The sequence below is a fragment of the Loxodonta africana genome, chromosome 2 (genome assembly GCF_030014295.1).
Source record: "Loxodonta africana isolate mLoxAfr1 chromosome 2, mLoxAfr1.hap2, whole genome shotgun sequence".
NCBI classification, from domain to species: Eukaryota; Metazoa; Chordata; class Mammalia; order Proboscidea; family Elephantidae; genus Loxodonta; species Loxodonta africana.
In genome coordinates, this window is record NC_087343.1 from 194,874,326 (window position 1) to 194,889,078 (window position 14,753).

Consider the following 14,753-nt stretch of genomic DNA (forward strand, 5'->3'; position numbering starts at 1 on the left):
GGCCTCCACCAGACCGAGTTCAATATAACTAGATGGTGAGTCCAAAACAACTAGATGGTGCCTGGCTACCACCACTGACTGTTCGGACAGGGATCACAATAGCGGGTCCTGGATAGAGCTGGAGAAAACTGTAGAACAAAATTCTAACTCACAAAAAATGACCAGACTTTCTGCCCTGACAGAGACTGGAGAAACCCCAAGAGTATGGCCTCTGGACACCCTTTTAGCTCAGTAAAAAGTCACTCTCGAGGTTCACCCTTCAGCCAAAGATTAGACAGGCCCACAAAACAAAATGAGACTAAAGGGGCACAACTGTCCAGGGGCAAGGACTAGAAGGCAGGAGGGGACAGGAAAGCTGGTAATAGGGAACCCAAGGTTGAGAAGGGAGAGTGTTGACACGCCGTGGTGTTGTTAACCAATGTCATAAGACAATATGTATAGTAACTGTTTAATGAGAAACTAGTTTGTTCTGTAAACCTATACCCAAAGTACAATTAAAAAAAAAGAAGAAAGTCCTCGTGATCTACTTTCTAAAAACCAGCCATTGAAAACCCCGTGGCGCACAGTTCTACCCTGACACACTGGGGTCACCAGGATTTGCAATTGACTAGATGGCAACAGGTTATATAAAGAACCCAGCCCAGTGTGCAGAACACGGGAGGTATGCAACAAGCTGTGCTCCTTCCTGTCTTTTGAACCAGAACTGGGCCTCATGCAATCTCAGAGACACTGGGGAAAGAGCCAAGTTTGGGCTCTCCTGAGTAGTACTAGTGGCATAGGAACCAGTTTCATCCCTCTGGGCAACTCCCAGACCAGAGGACTTCTAACACCTCCCTCAAGACTCAGAGTGTGCGACGGTCAGGAAATTCTGTGCCCTGCAATCCCAACCACAGCCCTCAGTTTCGCTACCTCAAACCCAGAGCTGCCGCGAAGCCCAGGAAAAGACAAGAAATAATGGTTGACAAAAAAAGGTGGTTTTTCGTTGGAATCTTCCACAGACCTCTTTGGTAAATGTTATCACCATGCCACGTCATTCATTACCTTAATTGTTGTTAATTTTTTTTTTTTTCCAAGCTGTCAGACTCAGCAGAGATTACTCATTCCAAAGAAAGCATGTTTTTTCTATTTTGGTCAAATAGTGGTTTGGGTTTGCTCCGAATGAGAAGCTTCTTCCGGCTTCCTTTGAAAGATATATATTCAGAGCAATGAGGTATTTTGGGCCATCAGATACCAAAGCCCTCCTGCAAGACAGGGAGGCTATGAGGAAAATGAAATGGGGAACTGTAATTGAGAACAGCCGAGGAAGGTTGAAGATAGCCAGGGAAGGTTTTTTTGAGCATGTGACATTTGCGCTGAGCCAGACACGAGAAGATGAGGGGGAGCGGTGTCCCACGTAGGGGGAGCAGTGACTGCAAACGCCCTAAATGGGGACAAGCTTGGCTAAATCTGGAGATTAGTAAAAATGTTGTTGTTAGTTGCCATCAAGTTGATTCTAGCTCATGGCGACCCCACGTGTGCAGAGTAGAACTGCTCCATAGAGTTTTCAAGGCTGTGACTTTTTGGACACAGATCACCAGGCACCTCTGGGTGGGTTTGAACCACCAACCTTTTGGCTGGTAGTTAAGCACTTAACCATTTGCACCACCCAGAGACTCCTATGACTCCTTATATGATGAAACTGCCTGCTAGCTTGCGAAAGTTTTTACATCTAGTATAGAATTGGAAACTTTTAGAGTTGGGAGGGGCTGCAAATATCATCCCTGTCAGCTGGGTGGCCAATGCTTGACTCCCTTCCAGTAATATCACTTCACGGTGTGTGAAGCATACCACTTCCTATTAAAGCCCTCCAGTGGCTACCCACTGCATTTAGGATGAAATCCACGTGCCTTCCCACAGCCTGCAAGGCCCCACACCAAACCCACTTCCAACCACTGTCCCTCTGCCTCACTATACTCAGTCATGCTGATCTCTATGGTCCTTGAGGAGGCCAAACTTATCCCCAGAGAGGGCATTTGTAAGGTCCCTGGGAGGCACAGATGGTTTGCTCTTGGCTACTAACCAAGAGGTTGGTGGTTCAAATCCACCCAGCAGTGCTGTGGAAGAAAGGCCTGTCTATCTGCTTCTGTCAAATTGCAGCCAAGAAAACCCTATGAAACACAGTTCTGCTCTGAAGCACATGTGGTCGCTATGAGTTGGAATCAACTCAACAGTAATGGGTTGGATTTGGTTTCAGGGCATTTGCAGTCACTGTTTCCCCAACATAGAATGCTGTTACCCCTCATCTTCTCATGCCTGGCTCAGTTCAAATGTCACATGCTCAGAAAGCCTTGCCTGACTCTCTTAAACAAAGTGCCGCTCCCAGCCATTCTCAATTACATTACCCTGTTTCATTTTCTTCATAGCAATTATCTGTAGCTGAAATTATCTGCCTTGTCCATCATTTCTCCTTCGTCTGGCATGTCAGATTCTTGTCTGTCTTGTTCGTCACTGCAACCCACAGCCAACCCAGTGCCTGACACAGAGTAGGTGCTCAGTAAACATTTGTTGAATGAGTGAATGTAGTAACCACTTTTTTCATCTGAGTCTCATCAAATCTCTCTGAGGCAGACATTCATGGTATGCTCATTTGACAGTTGACAAAATGGGCTCTGAGACAGGAACTTAGTTGCCCAAATCCCTTTATCTAGCTACTCTTTGTGCTATAACAAACCATGCTAAATTTACTGGTTTAAAACAAGAAGGATTTATCATTTCTCTCAATCCTGTGCATTGGCTGAGTGTTCTGCTGGTCTCGGCTGAGCTCACACGTGAGGCCATATTCAGCAGTTAGGTCGGCTGCAAGAGCTGGGACAACTGGGCATCTCTCTCCGTGTGACCTTTCAAGACAAATGTCCTCACAGCATGGTGTTCTCCGGGCACAGTCCAAGAGGGTGAAAGTGGGAGCTGCAAGGCCTCTTAAGGCCTAGCCTAGGAAGTTGAATGGCATCATTCAACTCTAGTCTGTTGGTCAAAGGAAGTCACAAAGTCAGTCCAGATTCAAGGGAAACAGAGATAAACTTCACCCCTTGTTGGCAGGAGCTGTCACATTGCAAAAGAGCCTGGGCTGGGCTGAATTGTGGCCATCTTTGAAAATCTACCACCTCCAGTAAATGTTGGGGCCAGCTTAGCTTGAACCTCTGACTCAGTAAGGAAGACCGAGGGAAACAGCAATATCAAATGAGTCCGAAAATCTTAAGGCTTACAGAAAAATTTATCTTTCACTCATATTACATGTCCAGCGTGGGTTGACTGTGGAGTTCCTGGGTGGTACGAACAGTTAATGTGCTCAGCTGCTAACCAAAAGGAGTTTCAAGTCCACCAAGAGATGCCTCAGTAGAAAGGCCTGGCCATCTACATCCTAAAATCAGCTATTGAAAACCTTATAGATGAAATAGGCATATATATAGAAACCGAAGCATATTAGTGGTTACCAGGTGCAGGAGGGAGGGGAAAGGGAGAGTTATTGCTTAGAGGGGCACTGAGTTTATGTTAATGCTGGTGGAATAATTTGGGAAAGGTTAGTGATAATGGTTGTACACTCAATGTCTCTAAATTATACGTGTAAAAGCTGTTGCCTTGGCAAATGTTTTGTTAGGTATATTTTAACCACAATTTTAAAAGGAATTAAAGCCCTAAAGAGCACAGTCCCGAGATGACACACACTGGGTCACCGTGAGTCAGAGTCAACTCAAAAGCAGCTGGTTAGGTTAGTTAGTGGGTCCAGGACTTCACTCGGGTACCCAAGGTGACAGAGCAGCCTTTACCCTGGGACCATGCCTGGAACAGCGCCAGTCTCACAATAGAGAGGAAAACCCAGCACGCACTGGCCCTAAAGACTCTCTCTGCTGGGAAGTCGCACAAATCATTCCCTCCAGCGTGTTAGTGGCCAAACAAGCCACAGACAGACAATTGTGCCTTTGGGAGTGGCAGTGAATACGATAGACAGTAATCCCGCCCACCCTGGAGCCCATTTCAGTCTTCGACTCCTTTAAGACAACATTACTGAGCCAAATCTCTTTCATTCTATGTCTACCATGGGTCCAAGGGCTACTGTCTCAGTGCAGAGAGCCCTGCAAAGAGGCCAAGATCATCAGAACCTTCTTTTTTCCAGGACAGCATCCTAGCTTCTTCAGTCCCCGCCGCCCCGCTGCCCCCACCCCGCAAAGCTTAAAAGCCTGCCAGCACTCCCCACCTTCCATTGCTCACAGGATCAAGTCAAACTCTCACCCAAGTCCTCAAAGCCCTTCACCACCCTGCTGGCCTCTCCAGCCTTGTCGCCTGCCCTGTCTGCTCCCCACACCTTAGGGTGCAGTTCTGCTAACCCATTCTGCATTCTCTGAATGCCCCAGGCTGTTTGGAGCCTTTCTTCTTGCTGTTTCTTCTGCCTACAAAGCCTTTTGCCTCTTTTCCACCTCCTGAAATTTTGCTTTCTTTTAAGATTCAGCTCCAAAGCAACCTCCTTTCTAAAGGCAATCATCTTTTCCCCTTGGCAGGATCAGTCAACATTTCCTTTTTCTAAACCTCTCCATCATAGCATCTATTCATGTACTCATTCAACAAATATTTACTAAGCATCTACTATATATGCCAGGTACTGCTCTAGTTTCAGGGAAACCCTGGTGGCATAGTCGTTAAGTGTTACAGCTGCTAACCAAAAGGTCTGCAGTTTGAATCCACCAGTCACTCCTTGGAAACTCTATGGGACAGTTCTACACTATGAGTTGGAATCGACTTGACAGCAACCGGTTTGGGGTTTTGGGGGGAGGGATTGGTTTTTTGGTGTGAAAACCACTGTGGAAAGAGGGTGACTGCCTTAGATAAGATGGCCATGGAGGGCCCTCTCTAGAGAGGCGACTTTTGAGCTGGGACCAGAATGAGGAAGAGTCAGCCATTGGAAGGTGTGGCGGAAGAGCGTTCTCAGCAGAGAAAACAGCCACTGCATAAGGCCTGTGGTATGGTCCTGCTTGGTCTGTTCCCTGAACAGGGAGGCCTGCTGAGAAAGGCGGAGAGCAGTAAGAGATGAAATCAGAGAGGTGGGAGTGGCCGGAGCACGTGGGGCCTCGTAGAGGTGATAGGGAGCTTGAATTTTACTCTTACTACCAAGGGAACTCACAGGAGGGTTTTAAGCAAGGAAGTAGAGCAACATGACCTGATTTACCCTTTTTTGAGATTACCTGATCTACTCTGTGGACTGCAGGTAAGCAAGATAGAGTCCAGAAGGCCAGCTTGGAGGCTCCTGAGATGAAGGTGACTTGGACACATGGTGCTACAAGAACCTCTCTGGGAAGCTGTAATCTCTGAGTGCCAGGGGACCCTGGCCCCTTCATCTCTGCATCACAGCACCTAGCACAGGCCCCTAAGGTCTAGCAATCATCACATTAGCATATGTCCTATATTCATGCCCAGCTAAGCCTGCTCCCTTTCCTCTCCTTCACCCAGCTTCTGCAGAGGCCCTACACCAGGTACCAGATTCCTCAGGCAAGCGGGAGCACCCATCTGATGCCTCCTTTACACTGGGCTGGCTGCCCCAGGCCTGGTACAATGCCCATGGCTACACTGCAGAGCCAGGCTCCTTTCCATTGAAGACACTGAAGGCTTCATGGTTAGCACAGCTCCCTTGATATTTCAGATAGGTTTTTCCATGTAAATCTCAATTTCCTTATCTGGAAGATGGGCATTATTTTCCCCATCCAGAAAGGCGTTTGTGAGAAAAGCCCCCTCTTCCAAGACCCTGCTCTCTACTTGTCTCTCTACATCCCTTCTTGCAACCAGAACAAGCCCACACTTGGGGATTTTCTGAAGTTCCACAGATTTGTTTTTGTTTGTTTTTAAATTTATTAAAACTAATTTGTTTCTATGAGCCCTTTAGCCTCAGGTCCTCTGATTTCTAGATTTTAGATCCCAGAATTATCCAGGCATTTCTCTCTAAACTAGCTCTTTCCCTTTTTTAGCCTAATTCAGGGTGGATAGAAAGACCAACAGTTGAAAAAGGACATCAGGCTTGGTAACATGGAGGGTCATGGATAAGGAGGGAAACCCTCAATGAGATGGATTGACACAAGAGCCACAATGGACTCAAACATGTCAAAGATCGAGAAGACCGCACAGGACTGAGAAACCTTTCATTTTGTTACATATAAGGTCGCCATGAGTCGGTTTCAATTGGAGGGCAGGTAACAACAATAAGGTCTTGTTGGGAGGCTGGAGGGGGGGCCAAGATGAGGGGCTTCCCCCTGACCCAGTGGTGGGTCCAGCCCCCAGGACAGGGGCTCCAGTAGTGGCCAGAGACAAGTGTTGGACCACAGCTGGCACGCCTCTTCCACTCAGCCCATGTCTGCACCAGCTGGACTCTGGGCCCCAGGCCAGGCTGTCTCCCAACCTAGGGGAAGTGAGAGGGTGTGAGGGGGGAGTGCGCAGAGGGAGGAAGGAGCATGAGTGGAGGGGCAGCACAGTCACAGAGATAAGAGGAAGCGAAGTGTCAGAGTCAAAGAGGAGGAAAGAAGGTCCAGGAGAAAGGAAAAGAGAAGGTGAGGTTTTTGTGGTGAGGGTGTGGGAGAGGGAGATGAAGAAGAAAAGCGAAAGAAAAATGTGTGTGAGCGCGCGCGTGTACGCGCGCTGTGCATGAGAAACAGAGAAACAGACTTCAGAAGGAAGGAGGAATTGAGAACGAAAGGAGGCAGGGGGAGCGCGGAGCCAGTTGGGGGCGGAGCCGAGGAAGTGGGTGCGAGGCGCGCGCCGCCCTGGGCATCTCTGCCGGGACCAGGAGCGCAGCCCGCGCAGGCAGGCGCGGGAGCCGAGGGGAGCCCGGCCGCAACCCCGCCCGGCTGCAGCGGCACCAGGTAAGGCGGCCGCCTCCTCGCAGGGCCTCGTTCCGGGTGGGAACTGCGGTGGGCGCGGGACCCGCAGGAGCGGCCGGGGGTGACCAGGCAGCTGCTCCCGGACCCTGGCGGGCGTCGTGGCCGCGACCCCGGGCTCGAGTCCCTGCCTGCCACTCGCGGGATGTGCCTGACCTTGGGGAAGTCCCTCTGACTCCTGTCCTCCGGTTTCTTCCCTGTGCCCCAAAAGGGGCGTTCTGAGGATGGGATGCAAGCCCCCGTTCCCCGCCGCGTTCGGGGCGCGGGGTCTGGGTAATGTCACCTTTTCCTCGTGGGGGTGGGTTTGGAAAGTCCACTTGTTCCCAGACTGTCCCGGTTTTGCCCGGGTTTGGGCGGTGGCATTTTTTGGGGGGGGGGGGGTGGCTGAGTGGGAGGGTTCCGTGGGAGCACGGAGCCACTTTCTCTGTTTAAGCCAGGCCACCAGGGAGCCAGGGATGAGGAGGAGGGGTGCTCTGAGCACCTTGGGGACCCCAGGCAGCTGGCTTCCATTGGTGCCCTGGACCGGGGAGTTAGGACAAGCAGCCCCCGGCTGGTTGGCAGAAGCCCTCCCTGGAACATCTAGAGAAGGATTCGCCTGCCTGGTGAGAAGGACTGGCGGTTAATAGCCATTCCCCCTTTTAAGTAATGCTTTGACCTTGAACATGTGAGCCTCAGTTTCCTCCCCTGTAAAAAGGGGGATGCTAATACACCCCTTGGAGGGAGTTGTGAGGGTACCGAGGTGGGGCAGACAAGTGCCAGTGGTTTATGGTGTTCCCCAATAGGATGTCATCCCCAACTCCAGTGACCTGAAAGCCCTGGCTCTGGTTGCTTCCTGAGAACACATTTGTATGCTCCAGGTCCTCTCCCTCTCCTTTGCCTGAGATGGTCAATGGTTGGAGCGGAGTGGTGGCCCTGGGTGGGCATGAAGCAGGGCCCAGGGGACTTGAGGAACACAGGAACTCGGCCTCCCACCCAATCACCTGATGGTTCTCTAATACCTGGCATCTCCCAAATGATCATTTATGTCCTGTAAAGGCCCTACCTTATCCTCTCCCTCTGAGCCTGAGTTTCCTTACCTTGTAACAAAAGTAATGAATTCCTATCTCTCAGAAGCAATGAGTTCCCTGTCACTGAGGTTATCAAAGGCAATTGGATAGATTTTATTTATTGACATTTCTGACCCTGAGGTATAAGGAGAACTGAATAAAAGCACCTCTCAAGCACCTAGTAGGCGCAGACCTGTCTGTACCTGGTGCTTTATTAATGTATAGTATTGGCTACAGCCATCACAACAGCCCTGGAAGCAGGTGCCATTCAACCCAATTTACAGATGAGAAAGCCAGGGCTTACGAGGTAAATGGTTTCCACACAGTCACACTGGCAGGAAGGGACTGAGCTGGGATTGGACCTAGGTCTACCCGACTCCTAGATGTTTACAGTGGTACCACGTGGCCCACAAGGTATGAATGTGTAAGGTTCCTAGCACGGGGCCTGGCACCTGGCAGGTGTGAGATCAGTGTTGGTTTGTAGTTCCACATGTATGTAGTGGGAAGAGCTTTTACTTATGACTGGATAAAGTGCGTTGGCAGAGGGGTTGGAACATCATTGCCAAGTGCTTTGTCTGGGGGTCTGGAAGTAAAGGAGGTAATTACTCAACACCCCATGGGAAGCAGATATCAGGCTAGCCTGCTAGCTTCTTTTCCTTCTTCCACCACCTTGTCCTGGTTAACCTCTTCCCCATTAACCTTGGCCTAGGCTGAGTCTCCTGGGTTCACAGATACTTCCCATCCTCTATCCTTGGCTAACGGCTGAACTGACCTTCCTGGGCCCTGTGTCTTAGGAGAAGTTGAGGCCAGCTGTGGTCCATCTCCACCAATGCCCAAGAGAGAGGGAAACGGGATTAAGTTACTATTCCAAGAATTTAGCTCAGCATTGGGGAGGAAATTCCTGATGCCGGGAAAATGAGTGTCCTGGCAAGATGGAGAAGTTCCTTCACCAAAAATGTTTTCAAAGAACGCAGGAGTACATCCAGATAAAATGATGGGGATCCAAGCAAAGCCCCTTTTAAATGCAAAGATATTCACCAACAATCACAGATCGTCTAGAGGTCCAACAGTAGGGAATCAATTAAGTAAATTATGGAACAGCCATATGATAGAATATCATGTGGCTATTAAAAACACAAAGTTTGTAATGAATGGGGACACGCTTATGCATATATATGTCTGTGTGTATATATATGTGTATATATGTGTTTGTGTGTATATGTATACACACATATATATATATATATACACACACGTATGCATATATATATACACATACATATACATATATATGAGCCCTGGTGTCTCAGTGGTTAAGTCCTTGGCTGCTAACTGAAAGGTCAGTGGTTTGAACCCGCCAGCTGCTCTGTGGGAGAAAGATGTGGCAGTCTGCTTCTGTAAAGATTACAGCCTAGAAAATCCTATGGGGCAGTTCTACTCTGTCCTATAGGGTCACTATGAGACGGAATTGACTGGATGGCAATGACATCCAAAGTAACTGTGTGTGTGTGTATGTTGTTATTGCTAGTTGCTGTGGACTTGGCTCCAACCCATGGCAACTGTAATGGGTTGAATCGTGTCCCCTCAAAATATAGGCCATGAGTCCCAGTATTGCATAATTGTTCTCCATTTTGTGATGTGTTGTAAATCCTAAACCTCTATATGTTAATGAGGAAGGCTTAGTGTGGGATGTATCTTGAGTCACACCCTTACTCAATTCACACCCTTACTCAAGACACACCCTTACTTAAGTCACATCCTCACTCACACTTTTTATCTTACAAGAGATAATGGGAGAGAAGCAAGCAGAGAGGGAGGGGACCTCACCACCAGCAACAAAGAAGAGCCAGGAGTGGAGTGTGTACTTTGGACCTGGGGTCCTTGCACTGAGAACCTTCTAGACCCAGGAGACAGAGAGCTGTAACACCAGAGACAGCACAAAACAGCAAGAAGAAGGGGCAGGAGAACCAGGAGACTGGCAGTAGATGGCACAATGGGCTACTGACCCATGGGCAGGAGAGCTAAGTGCCTTTTTGGGGTACCCCTGGGCACATATCGGTGGAGCTGAAGAGCTTTGTAACACTTGCCCAAGCAGGGCAGAGGTGAGGTCGAGGGCCCGGGGAGGGGGAGTGGAGGGAGGTAGAGAGGCTTGCCTGCTAGCATGGCTGAGAAGCTGTCCTGACCAAAGAACTATATTCTGAGTCATTTCTGATCCTGATCCTGTTATGCCAAGATATCGCCAAGGAATGCTGCGCCCACAGTTGCTAAAAGGAGACAAGGACCTTCCTTCAGAGCCAACAAAGAGAGAAAGCCTTCCCCTAGAGCTGGCACCCTGAGTTCGGACTTCTAGCCGCCTAAACTGTGAGAGAATCAACTTCTGCTCGTTAAAGCCAACCACTTGTGGTATTTCTGTTATAGCAGCCCTAGATAGCTAAGACGGCGACCTTGTATATAACAGGACAAAACATGCCCAATCCTGCATCATTCTCACAATTGTTGGTATGTTTGAGTCCATTGTTGCAGCTTTTGTGTTAATCCATCTCATGGAGGGTTTCCCTCCTTTTCACTGACCCTCTACTATAACAATCATGATGTCCTTTTCTAGCAGTTGGTCTTTCCTGATGACATATCCAAAGTAACCAAGACACATACACACACACATATATACGTATACACACATATATATACTTACATGTGTTTGCGTGTGTATAAAACTAGTTGCCATTGAGTCGATTTCAACACATGGTGACCCCGTGTGTGTCAGAGTAGAACCGTACTCATTAGGGTTTTTGATGGCTTATTTTTCAGAAGTAGATCACCCAGGCCTTTCTTCCAAAGGCCCTCTGGGTGGACTCGACCCTCCAGCATTTCTATTAGCAGCCAAGTGTGTTAACTGTTCATACCACCTAGGGTGTCTCTCTCTCTCTCTTTCTGTCTCTCTAAATATATGGGGGGCATGGTCAGATTTGTGGCAAAACCTTAGAAGAAAGACAGGAAGGAAATAGGCTAGAGAATGTTAACTGTGTTTGCCTGAGGACAGCAAGATTATGGGACATTTATTCCCTGACTCTTTATATTTTCTGAATTTTCCAGATTGTATGCAATGAGCATATACTTCAATCATTAGTGCACATAGAACTGTCTGGCTTTTGCTGAGTGCAGGGAGGGAGATCTCTGTGTGGATCTATAAAACTGGCAACCCATCTCAGGGCCTGCCAGGCCCATGGTGGTGGAGACTGAATTGTCTTTGGAAGGGCCCAGCAGCATTTGCCAGATTGAATTTTTCACCGTATCTCGCCTCCTATCTTGTCTCTTCCAATTCTGATACATTCGTCATCCTTTTGTCAATCTGATAGTACAGATCTGAGGACAGTGCACCCTTACTCAAATGTATTCCATGCCTACCTTTTCACAATTGGATCAAGCCCAATGTCCTTAGACTGGCAAACATGGTTCATCACAGTCTGGTCCCTTCCCAGCCTCATCACCTCCAGCTATCCCACTGTACCCTCTGCTGGTCCAACTACAACAATCTACACTCAGCTGTCTGAATCAACCCTGTTCTTCCCACCACCAAGCTTTCGCAAGAGCAGTTTCTCCTGCTTGCAGTGCCCTCCTTTGCTTGACAACTCCTTCCTACGCATCCTTCAAGATTCCGCTCAAACCAGATCTTCTGGGAACCCCACAGCCCACAAGTTTATCTGTCGCCCCCAGGCTCCTTGAAAATAAGGACAATGTCACCCACCCACCCCTCTCCTCACCAGTACCCAGGACAGGGCTGGCACATACCCACTTGTGAATGAGAAGGCACCTCTGTCTTGAGGCTTGGCAGGTCCCTTGGGAGACAAAAAGAATAATTCAATTATTAATACAAATAATAAAAAAAAAATAGCTGACATTAATTTTGTTCTTACTTTATGCTCACAATAATCCTAAGAGGTTGTCGTTGTGGTTAGTTGCAGCTGGGTCGGCTCCAACGCATGTATAACAAAACAAAACATTGCCTGCTTCTGCGCCATCTTCACGATTGTTGGCATGTTTGAGTGCATTGTTGTAGCTATTGTGTGAATTTATCGCATCGAGGGTTTCTTTCATTTTTCTTGGCCCTCTACTTTACCAAACATGATGTCCTTTTCTAGCAGTTGGTCTTTCCTGATGAGCTATCCAAAGTAAGGAGGTAAAAGTCTTACCATTCTAGCTTTTAAGAAACATTCTGATTGTATTTCTTCTAGGACTAATTTGTTCATTCTTCTGGGAGTACACAGTATATTCAACATTCGTCACTAACACCACAGCTCAAATGCATCAACTCTTCTTCTGGCTTCCTTTACCCAGCTTTCACATGCTTATGAGGAGACTGAAAAAAATCAGGGCTTGAGTCAGGCATACCTTAGTCATCAAAGCGATGTTTCACTTTTGAAAACTTTAAAGAAGTCTTTTGCAGCAGATTTGCCCAATGCAATATGTCGTTTGATATCTTGACTGCTTCTTCTTCCATGGCCATTGATTGTTAATCCAAGTAGAATGAAATTCTTGACTTCATTTTCTTCTTCATTTATCATGATGTCGTTTATTGGTCTAGTTAAGGTAGACACTACTAATATCTCCGCTTTACAGAGAGGAAACCTAGAGTCAAGAGTCAGGTACATTAGACCACTTGCCCAACATCACAGAGATTGCAAGCCAACCTATCTAAATCCAGAGCTAACGCTCTTAACCAGAGTCAGGTCAACAGGCCTAGTCAGCCAGCCTTTAACCAACCTGTCACAGAAACCCAGTAAGAAGCAGTGGATCTGCTGATTTCACAGGTGAGAAAAGAGCTCAGCAGTGAGGCCTCCAAAGTGCTGGACTGTGTGCTGGATGCTGGGAAACCAATGTGCATAAAGCATCATCTCCAGGGAGCTCACAGACAGAGGGGGTGGTGATGGTGGTGTGAAAACAGTGTCCTAGGGCCTTTGATGGGGGAAGTTAAGAAATCAAGGGGCCTCAGTGGATACATGGCGAAGGCTACGCAGAAATGATATTTGAAGTGGTTCCCGAACAACAGGATGCAATTCACCAGGTGAGAAAGAGAAGTTAGGACAGTTGTTCTGAACAGGTGACAATTTTGCCCCTCAGAGGACATTTGGCAATGTCTGAAGACATTTTTAGTTGTCACAGCTGGGAGCAGGGGTTGCCAGCATCCAGCGGGTAGAGGCCAGGGATGCAACTAAACATCTCACAATGCACAGGAAAGCCCCCCACCCCCCGCACAAGACTTATTCTGCTCAAAACGTCAATAGTGCTAAGATTGAGAAACCTGCGTTAGAACTAAAGGGTATTTTTGAATAGGGACCAGTATGTGCAAGACACAGGCATCCACAAATATTTGCTAAGCGCCTACTCTGTGCTGTCCACCTTGTTTCCATGATAGCCTTGTTGGCCACCTGGTCTCACCGCTTCTGCTGCCCTGCCCCACTGTCATCCATTCTTCACACAACAACCAGAGTGGTCTTTTTTTTTTTTTTCTTTTAATATAACAGCATTATTTACATACCATACAATTCACTTATTTCAAGTGTACAGTTCAGTGGTTTTTAGTATATTCGGAGTTATGCAACCATCACTACTATCACACATCAGAACATTTCCATCATCCCAGTCGTTACTCACCCTGTGCCAGTGCCTCCCCCTCCCTCAGCAAAGCCCTAGGCAACTACTAATCTACATTCTGTCTCTATAGATTTGCCTGTTCTGACATTTCATATAAATGGGCTCATACAATATGTGGTCTTTTGTGTATAGCTTCTTTGACTCAGGATAATGCTTTCAAAGTTCATCTACATTGTAGCATGTATTAGTATTTCTTTCCTTTTATGGGCAAATAATATTCCATTGTATGGTATGAATATGCCACATTTTGTCCATTCATTACTTGGTGGACATTTGGGTTATTTTTTTTTTAATAATTTTTATTGTGCTTTAAGTGAAAGTTTATAAATCAAGTCAGTCTCTCACATAAACTTACATACACCTTATTATATACTCCCATTTACTCTCCCCCTAATGAGTCAGCCCGCTCCCTCCTTTCAGTCTCTCCTTTTGTGACCATTTTTGCCAGTTTCTAACCCCCCTACCCTCCCATCTCCCCTCCAGACAGGAGATACCAACATAGTCTCAAGTGTCCACCTGACGCAAGTAGCTCACTCCTCATCAGCATCTCTCTCCAACCTATTGTCCAGTCCAATCTATGTCTGACGAGTTGGCTTCAGGAACGGTTCCTGTATTGGGCCAACAGAAGGTTTGGGGACCATGACCGCCAGGGTCCTTCTAGTCTCACTCAGACCATTAAGTCTGGTCTTTTTATGAGAATTTGGGGTCTGCATCCCACTGTTCTTCTGCTCCCTCAGGGGTTCTCTGTTGTGTTCCCTGTCAGGGCAGTCATCAGTTGTGGCCGGGCACCATCTAGTTCTTCAGGTCTTAGGATGATGTAGTCTCTAGTTCATGTAGCCCTTTCTGTCTCTTGGGCTCATAATTACCTTGTGAGCTTGGTGTTCTTCATTCTCCTTTGATCCAGGTGGGTTGAGACTCGTTGATGCATCTTAGATGGCCGCTTGCTAGCATTTAAGACCCCAGACGCCACACTTCAAAGTGGGATGCAGAATGTTTTCTTAATAGATTTTATTCTGCCAATTGATTTAGATGCCCCCTGAAGCCATGGTTTTTACTTTTTGTCTGTTATGAGTAATGCTGCTATGAACATTCGTGTACAAGTTTTTACGTGGACGTTATGTTTTCATTTTTCTTGGGACTATTCCTAAGAGTAAAATTCTGT

The 14,753-nt window shown here is 47.5% G+C and overlaps 1 protein-coding gene across 6 annotated transcripts in view; it reads left to right on the forward strand.

The window, feature by feature from the left end:
- Positions 1-6,497: 6,497 nt before the first annotated feature.
- HRH2 (histamine receptor H2) overlaps positions 6,498-14,753 on the forward strand; it is a 77,430-nt gene continuing 69,174 nt past the window's right edge. The window contains exon 1 of one of the 6 annotated variants that reach the window (XM_064279166.1): positions 6,498-6,566. The gene's annotated coding sequence lies outside the window, so the exon portion shown is untranslated. The other 5 variants (XR_010321026.1, XM_064279162.1, XM_064279165.1 and 2 more) reach the window with 5 other exon arrangements.